We start from the raw sequence: 18,551 nt of genomic DNA on the forward strand, positions 1-18,551 counted from the left end.
GATGCTACTTTGTAAGGTCCCTGGCATCCCAACCAATAATTGATCACTCAATCAACATCACCAAAAACAGGGTATCTGGTCATTATCACCTCACTGCTTATAGGATGTGGCTGTTTGCAAATTGGCTGCTGTACGTGCTGCATTAGAATAGGGCTTCCTGCATTAGAATAGTAACAATATTGAAAATGTACTTGAACTAAAAATCTGAAATTGTTGGAGAAACTCAGCAGGGCTGGCATCACATGTAGAGAGAAAGCAGAATTAATGTTTCAAATCCAGTGACTCTTTTGAACTGATAATAGCTAGAAAAAAACTGGTATTTAAGCTACTGAGTTACTATTAGTCCTGAAGAAGGGTCACTGGGCTCAAAATGCTAACTCTGCTTCTCTCACGACAGATGCTGCCAGACTTGCTGAATTTCTCCAAGCGATTTCTGTTTTTGTTTCAGATTTCCAGCATCCACAGTTCTTTGTTTCATTTTAAAATGCACTTCATTGGCTGTGAAATATTTTGAGACCTCTGATGGTCATAAAATATGACATAAACGCAACTCCTTCCTTTCAGTCTCCAAAAATGTCTTGCAGAGATCCAGCTGAAGCACGGGGTAGGTGATAACATTGTGGTAATGTCACTGTGCTTTTAACCCAGAGACACAAATTAATGATCTGAGAGTATGGGCTCAAATCCAATCAGAGCAGCTGATGGAATTTGAATTCAGTGGATATACCCGGAATAGAAAGTTAGTCCCAGTAATAGCAGCAATCAACTGTGGCTGATTGTTATTAGAAAACTCTGTCTGGCACCAGTTGTTGTAGGAAACTCACCATCCTTACCCAGTCTGATCAGATGTGAATCCAGACCTACAGGAAACTGCTTCAAGGGTAATTAGGGATAGATAGCAAATTCTGCCCTTGTCAGTGACAAGGTACGGACATCCCTCCAAAGTATAAAATTTTTTAAAAAAGCAATAATGTCATAAATGTTGAAAGAAAACCTGCAGATATTGAAAATCTGAAGTGAAAACAGAAAAATGCATTAGCCCTCAGCATCTCTGGAAACAGGAAGTAGAGTTAACATTTTGAATGTCAGCTTTTGTTTGTAAGAGAGAACAGAGTTAGCTTTTTTCTTGGAATATAACTCTTCTTCGAAGCACACAGAATCATAGACTCTTTACAGTGTGGAAGCAGGTCATTTGGCCCCATCTGGTCCACACTGACCCTCTGAAGAGCATCCCACCCAGAATTTGCCCCCCCCTCAAACCCCCACCCTATTCCTGTAACCCTACATTCCCCATGGCTAACCCATCTAGCCTGCATATCCCTGAACACTTTGGGCAACTAAGCATGGCCGATCCACCTAATCTGCATAACTTTGGGCTGTGGGAGAAAACCGGAGCACTGGGAGGAAACCATAGAGACACAGGGAGAACGTGTAAACACCACACAGACAGTCGCCTGGACCCTTGGCACTGTGAGGCAGCAGTGCTAACCACTGAGCCAACATGCCACCCTTTTGGACATAATCAAGTGTGCCACGACCTTGGTGTGCAAGTTGACAAAACACTTCGTTGTCCAAAGAAAATTTGTTCTATCTCTTTAGAAGAAAGATAGTATATTTTACTAACTAAAAAAAAGCATCAGTTGTATAGAACATGATCTGGATGGAGCACGGTAGCAGCTGCACAACGAGGTAATGAAGCAGTCATATATCTTGTTCCCTCTTTATGTCTATTTAATCCTGATTGTATAAACACTAATCTATTAACTTTGGCTTAAGCTGAAATGGGGACACTTCCACTCCTGCTTATTATAGAAAAATGGAAATTGGCTCTATTTTTAGGAATATTTGATTAATGGTCTTTGATATTGCTTCACTCCGGGTTGTATGAATAAATAATTAATTGCAACTTGAATTAGACCAGTGTGTTGGCTGCTAGTCAGAGATCCAGAGGCATGCAGTGAGGGAAGGAATACTATAAGTAGGTCGGCGAAAATTGAACCATCAATATGTTTGTGCAGAGGGGAATTTCCAGAGTGAATTATAAATTATATCCCCCAAATCAAACTACCCATACCACCCGGGGATGAAGGGCTTGTCATATGAGGAAAGGTTAAGGTCTCTGGGTCTGTACACGATAGAGTTGAGAGGGAAAGGAGAGAATCTGATTGGAACTTACAGAATATTGAGAGGCCTGGATAGAATAGATGTGGAGAAGATGTTTCCACTAATAAGAGAGACCTGAACCCGAGGGCACAGCCTCAGAGTGAAGGGATGACCCTTTAAACTGAGATGAGGAGGAATTTCTTCAGTAAGATGGTGGGGAATCTGTGGAAGTCATTGTTGCAGAGGGCTGTGAAGGACAAGTCATTGAATATACTTAGGGCAGAGATAGATAGGTTCTTGATTAGTAAGGGGGTCAAGGGTTACAAGAAGAAAGCAGGAGAATGGGTTCGAGAAACATATTGGCGACATTGGAATGATGGACTAGACTTGACGGGCCAAATGGACTAATTCTGCTCCTATATCTTATGGCTTTAAGGTCTATTTGCAGGTCAGGTATGATCATTATTGAGAAACAGTGCTGAGGCAACTCTAGGAATAAAACTATAAGACGTAAGAGCACAAACAGGCCATTCAGCCCATCAAATCTGCTGCACCATTCAGTGAGGTTATGGCTGTTCTGATAGTCCTCAGCATCACTTAATGTTTAATGCATCTGTCTTGATGCAGGCAATACCATAATAACATAAGAACTTGGAGCGGGAATAGGCTGTGGGGTTCCTCAAGTCTTACCATTCAACAAGATCATGGCTGACCCTTGACCTTAACTTCACATCCCTGCCCTTACCTCTTGATCCCCTTCGTGGCCCAAAGTCTATTGATCTGTTAATGACTGAGAATCCATAATTGCCTCCAATGGAGAACCTCCAAATATTCACACCTGGCAGAGTGAAGGAATATCTCCTCACCTGAATTATAAAGAGCTGACATCTTATCCTGGGACCATGACATTCTTAACTTTGGATGGGAACCTTCCCTGAACAGCGATCAAATTGTTTGAAAATATTATCCATTTCAATGAGCTCACTTTTCCTTCTTCTAAACTCCAGAAACTTAATCTTTGCTCATGTGTCTTGTCCTGTGGATCAGTCCAGTGAACGTTTATGGCACTGCCTCTATGGCAAGTATATGAAGATGACCGTACTGAGCACTGATCCTTGCCTCACTCCACTAGTCAGGTCTCACCATTACGAAATTTCCCATTTATTTATACCCTTCTGTTTGTTGACCAATCCTCAGTCCATGCTAATATCTCCCTCAGCCTCATGAGGCTGAATTTTGAACAAAAATCACTTGTGTCATCCAAATGCACTCACCATCCTGCCTTGGAAGTGTATTCCCCTTCCTTTACTGTCACTGGGTCAAAATTCTGGAATTCCCTCCTTAACAGTGTTGGCCCTGACACCCACCCCATTCCTGAAGAAAGGTTACGTCCAAAACGCTGACTTCTCCATCTTCTGATGCTGCCTGGCTTGCTGTGTTCTTCCAGCCTCCTGTCTGTTGACCATGGGTTAACCCAGAGCACGTGGACTGCAGCGGTTCAAAAAACTAGCTCACCACCACCTCTGAATGGCAAATAGGGATGGGCAATAAACGCTGGACCAGCTAGAGATGCCCACGTGTCATGAGTGAATAAAAAAAGTCATGGCAACAATCATCGGTTGGTAGAAAAATGTGTCTGATTTACTTAAATCCTTTAGGGATGGAAATCTGCCACTCCTATGTGGTTTGGCCTATATGCAACTCCTGAATTGCCTTCTGAAGCAATCTAGTAAGCCAATTAGTTCAAGGGCTTTTAAGGATGGACAATAAATTATGCGTTTGCCAGTGTTGCTCGCATGGTATAAAAGAGTCAAGAAAGTACAGAAAGCTGCACCAACTGCTTCTCTGGAGTCATGTGTGGACCAAACCAGGTAAGAACAGCAGATTGGAGACACTGGTGAAGCAGATTTTTTTTCCCAACAAAAAGTGACAATTGCTATTACTGAAACTTTTTTCAATGCCAGATTTATTACTTGAATTCATTTTCCGTCAGTTGTCTTGAATGGGGTTTGAACCCACGTTCGGGGAGGGCCTAGCCTACTGGTATTGTTGCTAGGCTATTCATTGAATCATAGAATCCTACAGTGTGGAAACAGGCCATTCAGCCACCAAAGCCACACCGATCCTCTGAAAAGTAACCCACGCTGACCCATCCCCCCCACTCTATTACTCTATGCTTACCCCTGACTAATGCACCTAACTTACACATCCCTGAATACTAGCAATGTAGCATGGCTAATTCACCTAAACTGCACATCTATTAATCCAGAAACTCAACTAATGTTCTATGGACTTGGTTTTGAATCCCACCATGGCAGACGATGGAATTTGAATTGAATAAAGAATCTGGAATTTAGAATCTAGTGATGACCATGAAATCCGTTGGCAATTATTGGAAAACCCCATCTGGTGCAATAATGCCCATTTAGGGAAGGAAACTGCCACCCTTACCAGGTCAGGCCTACATGTAACTTCCGACCCACGGCAATGTGGTTAACACTTATCTGCCCTCTGGGCAGTTAGAGATGGGCAATAAGTGCCAACTTAGACAGAGATGTCTACATTCCCATGAATAAAGAAATTTTAGAAAAGGTTGGTGGGCACTAACTTAGACTGCTGGATTAGTAACTGAGTAGAAGAATTACCAACACTTTGTCACGATGGCAATGGCTGTTCTACTCGAACCACTTCAGCTAATGTGGTAGATTTTGAGAGTGCTGGCATTATTCAATGAACCTTGAGTGCATCCACTGACTGGGGCAGCATTTATTGCCCGTCCCTAGTTGCCCTTAAGAAGGCAGTGGTAAGTATGTCTTCTTGAACCGCAGAAGTCCATGTGCTGTTGATTGACACGCAATGCAATAAACGAGGAAATTCCAGTGCATGGATGATAAACAGACCGCCAGAATTGATTCACACTTTACATTGTAAAAATGCTGATAGATTCATAATGTGGGTACAAATTAAATGGAGGGTGAATTGTGGCAGCCTGACCCAACTTCTGTACAAACTCCTGATATAAGGGATACTTGTTTACAGCTCCTTTTCAGCAGCCCTGTTACAACTTCACCAAGGACCATTCAACCACACCGAAAGCTGAACAGTATCAAGGTTAAAGATGAACTCAATACACCGTCGTGATATCTTGTGGATAGTGCACAGATCATGGAGGTGTAAAGGAAAAAAAATGCTTTAAGGGATTACTCTGCGGCAATGGTTTTGGCAAAGATGGATAATCAAAGTTTAAAAAGTGAAATTCTGCAAATGACTGGTAGCTACCTGGGAAGTGTAGGCAATATATGAGACATTCTGTCAGAATGGGCAAGATATTAGCTGCATGACTTCCCATGGTGATCACTCTTCAAAAATGATAATTGACTGGAAAAAATTTCAAAACATTCTGATTCTTAGGATGTGTATATACTTGTGCATATGTGTGTGTGCGTGTCTATGTGAGTGTGTGTATTTGTGAGAGTGTGAGTATGCATGTATGTGTATGTGTTCGTGTGTGTATGTTTTTGTGTGTGGGGTTGTGTATCTGTGTGCGTGCATTCCCCATGTGTGCGTGCATGCATGTTTGTGTATATGTTTCCGTGCATATTTTTGTGACTGTGTCCATGTGTGTGTGTGAGCGTGTGTGAGAGTGCATGTGCATGTCCGTGTGCATGTGTATGTGTGTGTACGCCTGTGTGTCTGTGTGTCTGTGGGTGCGTGCATGTGTGTTTGGGTGTGAGAGTGTGTGCATGTCTGCGTGTGTATGTGTGTTTGCGCGTGTCATTGGCAAGGTTGGCATTTATTGCTCATCCCCAATTATCTTAAACTGTGTGGCTTGCAAAGCCATTTCAATGAAGGAGGCCCAGGACCTCCATGTCCTCGGCAGAGTGAGAGGGAGAGTTGAAATATTGGGCCACGGGGCGGTGTGGTTGATTGGTGCGGGTGTTCTGGAGATGTTCCCTAAAGCGCTCTGCTAGGAGACACCCACTCTCCCCAATGTAGAGGAGACCGCATCGGGAGCAACGGATACAATAAATGATATTGGTGGATGTGCAGGTAAAACTTTGATGGATGTGGAAGGCTCCTTTAGGGCCTTGGATAGAGGTGAGGGAGGAGGTGTGGGCGCAGGTTTTACGTTCCTGCGGTGGCACGGGAAGGTTCCAGGATGGGAGGGTGGGTTGTTGGGGGGCGTGGACCTGACCAGGTAGTCACGGAGGGAACGGTCTTTGCGGAAGGCGGAAAAGGGTGGGGAGGGAAATATATCCCTGGTGGTGGGGTCTGTTTGGAGGTGGCGGAAATGTCGGTGGATGATTTGGTTTATGCGAAGGTTGGTAGGGTGGAAGGTGAGCACCAGGGGTGTTCTGTCTTTGTTACGGTTGGAGGGGTGGGGTCTGAGGGTGGAGGTGCGGGATGTGGACGAGATGCGTTGGAGGGCATTTTTAACCATGTGGGAAGGGAAATTGCAGTCTCTAAAGAAGGAGGCCATGTGGTGTGTTCTGTGGTGGAACTGGTCCTCCTGGGCGCAGATACAGCGGAGGCAGAGGAATTGGGAATACGGGATGGCATTTTTGCAGAAGGTAGGGTGGGAAGAGGTGTAATCCAGGTAGCTGAGGGAGTCAGTGGGTTTGGTCTAGTAATCCAGACCCTTCATCAGGCCAATGTTCTGAAGATCATGTGCTCAAATCCCAGCGTAACACGTGGTGAAATTTGACTTCAAGAAGAACGTGGAATAAAAACATCTAATGGAGGCCATGTAAGAACTGCCAGTTACATGTTCATTAGTGCCCTTTAGGTAAGGAAACCTGGTCAATGTGTGGGTCCAGACCCACAGCAATGTAGTTGACTATTAACTGCCCTTAGAGCAATTAGGGATGGGTGATAAATACTAGATAAGCCAGCAATACTGCATTCTATGAATAATAAAAATAAGTGACGTGTGGGCCAGGCTGGGTTTGGGCAACAGATTTCCTTCCTTAAAGGGCAGTTATGAAACAGGCCTTTACAGCAATCAATGATGGTATGATGGTCACCGATGAAAATGTTTAATTTCCAGATTTTATAATTAAATTAATGTCATATTAGACAGTATCTGAAAATGTTATATGTGAAAATATTGTGTGCTATCCATCAGGGAAGAGCTAATCAGTCTGTGTATATATACCGGTAGCTTACAAATTAGTGTAAGTTGCAAGACCAGCTCTACTGCCACGTTCATGGAGCTAACATGATTGTGTACTCCCTTTTACTTTGGGCGTGATGTTTCACAACAGACTATCATCTATCTCAAAAGTATTTGAGCTATTAATTGCTCTGTGATAAATCTATTGAGCACACTCTATTACTAAGAGTTAGTGTGGGCATTCTTCCCCATTTGATAGCAATCAAAGTATTTTACACAGAATCTTTGGAATTCTCTCCCACTCAGGGCTGCGGAGGCTTACACATTTAAGACGGATATTGATGGACTTCTGATTACTAGTGATATGCCGGCTTATGAGTGGGTAAAAGGCATTAAAGTATTCAGTCAGCCATAATCATATTAAATTGCAGGCAGACTTGGTGGAATGGCCTACTCCTGTTCCTACGTTCCTAATGAGGCTGACATTAATAAGAAGGATTGGTGGTAGTGAACCACCCAGATGGTTCTGGTAGACACAACCACGTTGAGTATTCTCCTGAGCCTTTGAGCATTTTCAGCAAGCTACAATATAAATGGACACCCTTCTTTTCCAGTCTGGATCCAATCATCACTGCTAACCCATTGTACATAGTGTCATAGAGTCCTCTAGCATGGAGACAAGCCTTTTGGCCTAAACTGGTCCAAGCCGACCAAACTGTCCATCTACTCTAACCCCATTTCCCTGAACTTGGCCCATATCCTTCTAAACCTTTCCTGTCTATGTATTTGTCCAAATGCCTTTTAAATGTCAGCTCATTCCACATGCGTACTGCCCTCTGTGTAAAAAAGTTGACCCTCAGGTTCTCTTTTGTTCTTCCCCCTCTAACCTTAAAATGAAGCCCTCTAGTCCTCAATTCTCCAACCCTGGCAAAAAGACTAAGTGCATTCACCCTCATGATCTTATACACCTCTATACGTTCCTCCCTCAGTCTCCTACGCTCGAAAGAAAGAAGTCCTAGCTTGTCCAACCTCTTCCTATAGCTCAGACCATTTAGTAAATTGTAAATTTCTTCTGCACTCTTTCCAGTTTAATAACATCCTTCCTATAACAAGGAGGCAGCAGCGGGACCAGGGGGCTGCTGGGAAGGGAACTTTCCCTTTCATTTCGGTGGCGGAGCTGAGTGGGACCGATCGGGTTGCACTCTGGGAAGGTGAGTGAACCGTTATATTTGGGCAGAGGCTGACCCAGAGACACTACACGTGTAGTGTCCAAAAATAACCAAAAATAAGACTCTGTAGTACGTTGATAAGGTAGGGTTTTTCTTTTTTTTATCGTGTGATTGGTAAGAATTTTTCTTTTTTACTTTTTTCATTTATCTTTTTTGATATTATAGTTGGACTAAGTTAAGCTTAAGAGTAAAAATGGCAGGAGATCTCAGACTCGTGTTTTGCTCCTCTTGCTCAATATGGTAGCTCAAGGATGTGGTTGATGTCCCTGACTCCTTCACGTGCAGGAAGTGTGACCAGCTGTAGCTCTTGTTAGACCACATGACGGCTGTGGGGTTGAGGATGGAGGTCTTGATGGAGCAGAATTTGTAAAGAACATCCAGGATACTTTTCTAGAGCAGTAGTCCAACTTGGGAAGGTGCCATACTGGACTTGGTGTTGGGGAATGAGCCCGGCCAGGTGGTTGAAGTTTCAGTAGGGGATTACTTTGGGAATAGTGATCACAATTCCATAAGTTATAGAACACTCATGGACAAAGATAAGAGTGGTCCTAAAGGAAGGGTGCCAAACTGGGGGAAGGCCAACTACAGCAAGATTTGGCAGGAGCTAGGGAATGTGGATTGCGAGCAGTTGTTTGAAGGTAAATCCATATTTGATATGTGGGATGTTTTTAAAGAAATGTTGATTAGAGTGCAGGACAGACATGTCCCTGTGAAAATGGGGAATAGAAATGGCAAGATTAGGGAACCATGGATGACAGATGAAATTGTGAGACTAGCTAAGAGGAAAAAGGAAGCATTCGTATGGTCTAGGCGACTGAAGACAGAAGAAGCTTTGGAAGAATATTGGGAAAGTAGGACCAATCTGAAACGAGGAATTAAGAAGGCTAAAAGGGTCATGAAATATCTTCAGCAAACAGGGCTAAGGAAAATCCCAAAGCCTTTTATTTGTAAATAAGGAGCAAGAGGATAACTAGAGAAAGAGTTGGCCCATTCAAGGAGTACTGCATTGGTATTCACTGAGGAGAGGATGGATGTTGAGGTTAAGGATAAATGTTTAATTACTCTAGGTCAAGTTGGCGTAAGGAGGGAGGAAGTGTCGGGTATTCTAAAAGGCATTACGGTGGACAATCCCCACGTCCGGATGGGATATATCCCAGGTTACTGAGGGTAGTGAGAGGGGAAATAGTTGGGGCCTTAACAGATATCTTTGCAGCAACATCCTTGTACATGGAAGACTGGAGACTTGCGAATGTTGTCCCCTTGTTTAAGAAGGGTTGGAAGGATAATCTAGGTAATTACAGAGTGGTGAATCTGATGCCACAGGTAGGGAAGCAGCTGGACAAGATACTGAGGGATAGGATCTATTTACATTTGGAAGAAAATGGGCTTATCAGTGATAGGCAACATGGTTTTGTGCAGGGAAGGTCATGTCTTATCAACTTAATAGAATTCTTTGAGGAAGTGACAAAATTGGTTGGAGGGAAGGACTGTAGATGTCACATATATGGACTTCAGTAAGGCCTTTGATAAGGTTCTCCATGGTAGGCTGTTGGAGAAAGTGAAGTTGCATGGGGTCCAGGGTGTATAACCTAGATGGATAGCGAAGTGGCTGGGGAGCAGGAAACAGTGAGGAGTGGAAGGGAGTTTCTCAAAATGCACAACTGTGACCAGTGGTGTTCCACAGGGATCTGTGCTGGGACCAATGTTGTTTGTGACATACATAAATGATTTGGAGGAAGGTGTAGGTTGCCTCATTAGCAAGTTTGCAGATGATACTAAGAATGGTGGAGTAGGAGATAGTGAAGGGGACTGTCAGAGAACACAACAGAATATAGATAGATTGGAGAATTGGGCAGAGAAATGGCAGATGGAGTTCAATCCGGACAAATGCGAGGTGATGCATTTTGGAAGATCCAGTTCAAGAGCGAACTATACAGTAAATGGAAACGTCCTGGGGGATATTGACGTACAGAGAGATCTGGGTGTTCAGGTCCATTGTACCCTGAAGGTGGCAACGCAGGTCAATAAAGTAATCAAGGTGGCATAGTGCATGCTTTCCTTCATCAGACGGGGTATTGAGTATAAGTGTTGGCAGGGCATATTACAGTTGTGTAGGACTTTGGTTTGGCCAATTTGGAATACTGTTCAGGTCACTGCATTACCAAATGGATTTGGATGCATTGAGAGGGTGCAGAGGAGATTCATCAGGATGTTGCCTAGTATGGAGGGTGCTGGCTATGAAGAGAGGTTGAATAGATGAGGATCATTTTCATTAGAAGAACAAAGGTTGAGAGGGGACCTGATTGAACTCTACAAAATCATGAGAGGTATAGACTAGGTGGATAGCAAGAAGCTTTTACTCAGAGTGCGGGATTCAATTATAAAGGGGTCATGTGTTCAAGGTGAGAGGGGCAAAGTTTACGGGAGATATGCTTGGAAAGTTCTTCATGCAGAGGGTGGGTGGTGCCTGTAACGCGTTGCCACTGGATGTGGTAGGGGCGGGAATGATAGCATAATTGAATGGGCAGGGAGCAAAAGAATATAGATTCTTAGAAAATAGGCGACAGGTTTATTAGGGGATCTGGATTGGCACAGGCCTGTTTCTGTGCTGTAATTTTCTTTGTTCTTTGTGACCAAAGCTGAACACAGTACTCCAAGTGAGGCCTCACCAATATCCTGTACAACTACAGCATAACTTCTCAACCTCTATATTCAATGCTCTGACTGATGAAGGCCAGTGTGCCAAAGGTCTTCTTCACTTCCCTGAGAACCTCTGACTCTACTTTCAGAGAACCATGCACCTGAACTCCAAAGTCCCTCTGTTTTCCACTGCAATCCTTAAGGCCTTACCATTTACCATGAAACTTCTACCTTGATTTGACTTTCCAAAATGCAAGAACTCACACTTATCTATATGAGGGTGGTGTGGTATCTCCATGGTTACTACTGCTGCCTGGCAGCACCAGGGCCCTGGGTTTGATTGCAGCCTCGGGTGATGGTCTGCGAGGAGTTTGCACATTCTCCCCGTGTCTGCATGGGTTTCCTCCAGGTGCTCTGGTTTCCTTCCACAGTCCAAAGGTGTGCAAGTTGGATGAATTGGCCATGCTGAATTGTCCATAGTGTTCAGGGGTGTGTAGGTTAGTTGCATTCTGGATTAGTGTTGCTGGAAGAGCACAGCAGTTCAGGCAGCATCCAAGTAGCTTCGAAATCGACGTTTCGGCCAAAAGCCTAAGGGCTTTTGGCCGAAACGTCAATTTCGAAGCTACTTGGATGCTGCCTGAACTGCTGTGCTCTTCCAGCACCACTAATCCAGAATCTGGTTTCCAGCATCTGCAGTCATTGTTTTTATTAGGTTAGTTGCATTAACCAGGCGAAAGGTAAAGTAATATGGTAGGGGAATGGGTCTGGATGGGATACTCTTTGGAGGGTCGGTGTGAACTTGTTGGGCCAAATGGCCTGTTTCCACACTGCAGGGATTCTATGTTTCAATGATAAACTCCATTTGCTATTTCTCAGCTCATTTCCCCGGCTGATCAAGATCCTGCTGCAATCTCTGACAACCTTCCTCACTCTCCATGATACACCCTATTTTAGTGTCATCAGCAAACTTACTAATCATACCTTGTACATTCTCATCCAAATCATTGATATAGATAACAAACAGTAATTGGCCCAGCACTGACCCCTGAGGCAGTCCACAAGTCACAGGCCTCCAGTCCGACAAACATCCTTTAACTATTACTCTCTTCTTCCTACCAACAAGCTAATTATGTATCCAGTTTGCCAGCTTCCCTGGATTCCGTGCAATCTAACCTCCAGAGCAGCCTACCATGTGGAACCTTATCAAACGCCTTCCTTAAATCCATATAGACTACATCTACTGCCCTGCCCTTGTCAACCTTCCTGGTCACTTTATCAAAGAACTCTAACAAATTTCCGAAACATGACCTCCCACTCACAAAGCCATACTGACTACTCCTAATCAAACCCTATCTTTCCAAATGCACGTATATCTTATCCCTCAGAATCTTCTCAAGTAACTTACCTATCACAGATGTTAAGCATCCTGGTCTGTAGTTCCTAAGCTTTTCTTTGCAACCCTTCTTCAATAAAGGCACAACATTCGCTATCCTCCAGTTTTCCAGGACCTAACCCATGGCTACAATGATGCAAAAATATCAGCCAGAGCCCCTGCAATTTCTTCTCTAACCTCGTGTAGTGTTCTTGGATATATCTGGTCAGGACCTGGAGATTTATAAGAACATATGAACATAAGAACTAGGGGCAGGAGTAGGTCATCTGGCTCTTCAAGCCTGCTCTGCCATTCAGTAAGATCATGGCTAATCTTTTCATGGACTCAGCTCCAGTTATCCGTATTTTCACCATATCCCTTAATCCCTCTACTTTTCAAACAAGTATCTACTTTAGCTTTAAAAGCGATAACTGAAGTAGCATCAGCAACTTCCCTGGGCAAGGAATTCCATCGATTAACAACCCTTGGGGTGAAGAAGTTCCCTCTCAGTTCAGTTCTAAACCTGCGCTCTCTAATCTTAAGGCCATGCCTATTCGTTCTTATCCACCTGCATACATTCTAATATGTCCGAAACCTCCTCTGCTGTGATTATGGTCTGTCTCCAAGATATCGCCATTAACCTCCTCAAGTTCCCAGGTCTTAGAATCATTAAGTCATAGAGATGTACATTATGGAAACAGACCCTTTGGTCCAAGTTGTCCATGTCGACCAAAGGGTCTGTTTCTGTGCTGTACATCTCTATGACTCTCTATGACTCTAAGACCTGGGAACTTGAGAACGTTAGTGGCGACATCTTGGGGACAATCCATATCACAGCAAAGGAGGTTTTAGATGTATTAGACTTCATGTCTTTCTCCATGGTAGACATAGAGAAGAAATATTCATTGAGGACCTCACCCATCTCCTGCGGTTCCACATATACGTGTTCACTTTGGTCCTTCAGGGCCCCTATTCTCTCTCCAGTTATTCTTTTTCCTTTAATGTACGCAAAGTACCTCTTTGGGAAAAGTTAGGAATCACACAACGCCACGTTATAGTCCTATAGGTTTATTTGGAAGTTTTAACTTTCAGAGTGTTGCTCCTTTGTCAGGTAGTTGTCCTGATGAAGGAGTGGTGTTTCGAAAGCTAGTGCTTCTAAATAAACCCGTTGGACTATAATCCGGCATTGTGTGATTTTTAACTTTGTCCAACACCAGCACCTCCACATCATACCTCTTTGGATTCACCCTAATCTTCTCAACCAAAGCTATCTCATGCCCCCTTTTCAGCCTCATGATTTCTTTCTTCAGTAAACTCCTGTATATCTCCAGAGGTTCCCTTGATCCCAGCTGCCTGTATCTGAGCCACACCTCCTTCCTTTTTCTGGTCAAAGCCTTAATACCTTTTGCCAAAGAGTGCTTAAGGCCCAAAGATGACATCACTGTCGTGTTCCCCTCCTTGCCTCCTCCTCTAACCAAAGAAAAAGGGTTTGGGTAGAGAGATGTGCTATTGTAAAATTTATTGGTAGCAGAGTAAGAAATAAGACTTTGGCTCCAGAGGCTTCGGAGAGCAGTGGCTCAGTAAAAAAGTACAGGTAACCTCAGGTAAAGTCCTTTTAACTTTCCTCTTCAGTTTTACAGCAGTTAAGATGTTATTTAGGGCAGTCCCATATTCCACCTGCAGGATGTGGGAGCTCCGGGAGACTTCCATCGTTCTGATGGCTACACGTGTGCGAAGTGCACCCAGCTGCAGCTCCTGGGAGACCGTGTTGGGGAGTTGGAGCTGGAGCTGGATGCACTCAGGAACATCTAAGCGCTGAGTGCTTCACAACTAAGAGTTTTAGTGAGGTGGTCACATCTAAGGTGCAGGCACAGAATAGCTGGGTGACCACCAAGAAAGGCAAAGGGAGTAGGCAGAGAGTGCAGGAGTCCACTGTGGCCATTCCCCCGAAAACAAGTCTGCTGCTTTGGATACTGTTGGGGGTATGATCGTTCAGGGGAAAATAGCAGTAGCCAGGTTGGTAGCACTATGACCGGCTGTGGGGCACAATGGGAAAGGGTAAAGGTCAACAGGGCCTTAGTAATAGGAGACTTAATAGTTAGGAGGACAGATAGCAGATTCTGTGGCTGCAAATGGGAATCCATGGTGGTGTTTTGCCTCCCAAGTACCAGGTTCCAGGATGTCTCAGAATGGCTGCAGAATATTCTCAAGGGGGAGGTTGAACAGCCAGAAGTCATTGTGCATGTTGGTACAAATGACATGGATAGAAATAGGGATAAGGTCCTGCAGAGTGATTATACAGAGCTAGGAAAAAAAGTTAAAAACCAGGACCTCGATGATGATAATCTCTGGACTGGAGATAATCTACATGACTGGAAATACTCCGTACGCCTGGCATCAAATGTACAGAGAGAAATAGGATTAATGATTCAGGCATGTGACTATTCATCAGATCATAAGATCATAAGATAGAGGAACAGAATTAGGCCATTAAGCCCTTCAAATCTATTCTCCCATTCGATCTAAGCTGATATGTTTCTCAATAAATTGAGAGCTTAACTTTGTTTCTCTTCCCACTGACTGCTCGGCCTTACTAGCATTTTCTGTTTTTAATTTCCACTACTGTTAGTATTTTGGCTTGATACTGCTCAACTGGCACTTGTTGAAACATAACACATAACAAATCATCCAAGCCTGGTATATATATATGATTAGGAAACTTGTTGATATCACAAGTGGCTTGTTCATGACTAAACAAAACCTTTATTCACTGCTAATTATCTGTTATTTTGATTTCCTTCTCAGCACTAGTTTTCTTTATTCATTCACTGTTCTCTCCTCAGAACATTTTCTTCTCTTAGTCATATACATGATTATTATTCTTTTTCCCACATGGAGGATAATGCTGTACCTGCAATTCCATCATGTTGAGCATCCAACACTAAGAAACCAAACAGGTGACGCAGAATCACATAGGTTACTATGATGCAAAAGGAGGCCATTCAGCCCATAGTGCCTGCACTGGCCCTTGAAATGGCTGTCATTACTTTGTGACAATCTCCTGCTTTTTTTTCATACCCTTGCCCACCATTTCCATCCAAATAATTACCCAAATCCCTCTTTGTGTCTCAGTTGAACCTGCCACCACCACATTTCCAGGCAGTGCATTCCGCACTCCAATGAGAGCCACTGAGTGGGGAAGGTGTACCTCACTTCAACCTTGCTTCTTTCATCAATTGCTTTCAGTTTAAGTCCTCTTGTTCTTGCTCCTTTTACAACCAGGGCAGTTCTTCCCTGTCAACTCTATCAAGCCTGCTCATGATGTTGTAAACCTCTCTAAGGTCCTGTTGGTTATGGTTTAGCTGTTGGGCTCCCTCAGATCTCACTTCTGAGTCATAGAACTGTACAGCATTGACACAGACTCTTTCATCCAACTTGTCTATGCCAACCAGATATCCTAAATTAATCAAATCCCATTTGCCAGGATTTGGCCCCCATCCCTCTAAACCCTTCTTATTCATGTACCTATCCAAATACATTTTAAATGTTGTAATTGTGCCAGCCTTCACCACTTTTGGAATATTGTGTGCAACTCCGGTCTCCCTCCTTTTGGGAGGATCTGTGAAAGGGTATAGAAAAGAGTTACAAGGATGTTGCCAGGGTTGGACGGTTTGAGCTATAGGGAGAGGCTGATTAGGCTTGGGCTGTTTTCTCTGGACCGTCGGAGGTTGAGGGGTGACTTTATAAAATCATGGTGGGCATGGATAGGGTGAGTAGATAAGGTATTTTCCCGGGGGTGGGAGAATCCAAAGCTAGAGGGCAGAGGTTTAAGGTGAGAGGGGAAACATTTAAAAGAGACCTAAGGAGCAACCTTTTCATGCAGAGGGTGGTACGTATATGGAATGAGCTTCCAGAGGAAGTGGTGGAGGCTGGTACAATTACAACATTTAAAAGGCATCTGGATGGGTATATGAATAGGAAGGGTTTGGAGGGATATGGGCCTAATGCTGGCAAATGGGACTAGATTAATTTAAGATATCTGGTTGGCATGGACGAATTGGACTGAAGGGTCTGTTTCCATGCCGAACATCTCTATGACTCTATGACCTCCTCATTAGGAACTAACAGAGAATTCTCATGCAACTGCTTTGTCAATGTCTCAGTTTGTAGGGAGAGGGTAGGCACCTTGCCCAATTCGAAATGGAGCACAGGGTCTTGAGGCTAACAGGAAGCCCTCCAAGTGGAAGGAAGTCTGGTACGAAATGGAGATGGCACCTTAGAGTGGAGCTTTCCCAACACTGTGGAAGTAAATGATACATCTCGCTGGCAATCCCTCACGGAGGGGAACACGTTAGCCTACAGTTATAGGCATGAGCAGCTATGCAGTGGCCAGTAGATGTTGGTGGAGAGGAGGCATTGCAATGACACGTCCTGCTCTTCCTGGAGTGCCCATCCACACCTGTCTGCTGCTGGGCATCATCTCCAACCAGCCAGGCACTCCTGGTACCATAGGCAACCCAATTGCTTACTGGAAAATTGGACTCGTAATGAACCTAAGAGGTTACCTGTGGACTATGGAGGATATCCATTCCACCCTTTACCCAGCCTTCAGGAATATGACAGTGATGGCACTGGCAAAATGATACACTGGCCAATGGCACAAAATTACATGCCTGCCTGCCTAATTCCCATTCCAGTGAAATCCCTGCCTGAGATAGGAGTGAAGGAGGAATGAGGTTCTGCTGAGCAGCAAGAGGATAAATGAGAAAACAGGTCCAAAAAGATGACACTCTCCTGATTACTATATGAGCCATGAGCTAATTGGTGCAGGGTTAATAAGGTAAAGAGGTATGGCTCATGGCTCAAAGATTGGTGTGGGAGAAATGGTTTGGAATTCATGGGACATTAGCATCAGTATTTGGGAAGGAGTTATGGAGTCATAGAGTCCTACAGCACGGAGACAGGCCCTTTGGCCCAAACTGGTCCATGCTGACCAAAATGTCTATCAACGCTAACCCCATTTCCCTGCACTTGGCCCATATCCTTCTAATCCTTCCCTATCCATGTATTTGCCCAAATGCCTTTTAAATGTTGTTAATGTACCCGCCTCAACCACTTCTGCTGGCAGCTCATTCCATATGTGTACCACCCTCTGTGTAAAAAAGTTGTCCTTCAGGTTCTTTTTATTCTTTCCCCTCTAACCTTAAACTGATGCCCTCTAGTCCTCGATTCCCCAATCCTGGGAAAAAGAGATGTTCCAGAGTCCTGGAAAGTCGCATAGTTGTGGCTATGGATAGGGTTTTAAACCAAATAGTGGGGGTATGGGTTCAGTTGCATGGAAATTATGGAAAATGTTGAACGTTATTAAAGTTTCCGGAACAAGAAATAGGACAGAGAGTATGGAAATCGTCAGGAAACTAACCTCAGACACAGAGATTGAGGAGACAATTACGAGAATGGGGACAGTCAATGCAGGACTGAGGGTGTTGCACTTCAATGCATGTGTGTACAAAACATGGTAAATGAGTCTGTGGCGCAGATTGAAATTGGTGGTTACGATGTTGTGGGTATCACAGAGACATGGCTGCAAGGGGATCAGGGCTGGGTACTAAATATCCAAGGATACATGTCCTGTCGAAAGGACAGACAGGTGGGTAGTGGGGGAGGGGTTGCCTTGTTCATCAGAAATGAAATTAAATTGATTACAAGAAGTGATACAGAGTCAGAAGGCATACAATCTATGTGGGTTGAGTTTAGGAACTGGAAAGGAAGCTTGATGGGAGTTGTGTACAGGCCTCCTAGCAGTAATCAGGATGTGGGAAAGGACCGAAATCAGGAGATAGAAAAACTGCATGAGTTTTCACAGTGGAAGACACCGACAGCATACCAGAACTTCAAGAAGTGAGTGTGGTGTCAATCACTAAGGAGAAGGTGCTGGGGAAGTTGGAAGGTTGTGAATTAATCGACTGGATCAGATGTTCCAAATTTGATAGCTGAGAAGATTGTGAAGTCACTGGTGATCTTTCCGCAAAGTCAGATAAAGGCGAGCTAGTGGACGTGATGTATTTGGATTTCCAAAAGGCTTTTGACAAGG

At 44.0% G+C, this 18,551-nt stretch overlaps 1 long non-coding RNA gene across 1 annotated transcript in view; it reads left to right on the top strand.

Annotated features, from left to right (window-relative positions):
- Positions 1-18,551, top strand: part of LOC140495001 (uncharacterized) — a 60,085-nt gene that overhangs the window by 39,910 nt on the left and 1,624 nt on the right. The window contains exon 2 of the long non-coding RNA XR_011964058.1: positions 8,304-8,427. This is a non-coding gene — a long non-coding RNA (uncharacterized lncRNA). The remainder of the gene's footprint in view (positions 1-8,303; positions 8,428-18,551) is intronic.

Source organism: Chiloscyllium punctatum, chromosome 2, assembly GCF_047496795.1.
Source record: "Chiloscyllium punctatum isolate Juve2018m chromosome 2, sChiPun1.3, whole genome shotgun sequence".
Lineage (NCBI taxonomy): Eukaryota > Metazoa > Chordata > Chondrichthyes > Orectolobiformes > Hemiscylliidae > Chiloscyllium > Chiloscyllium punctatum.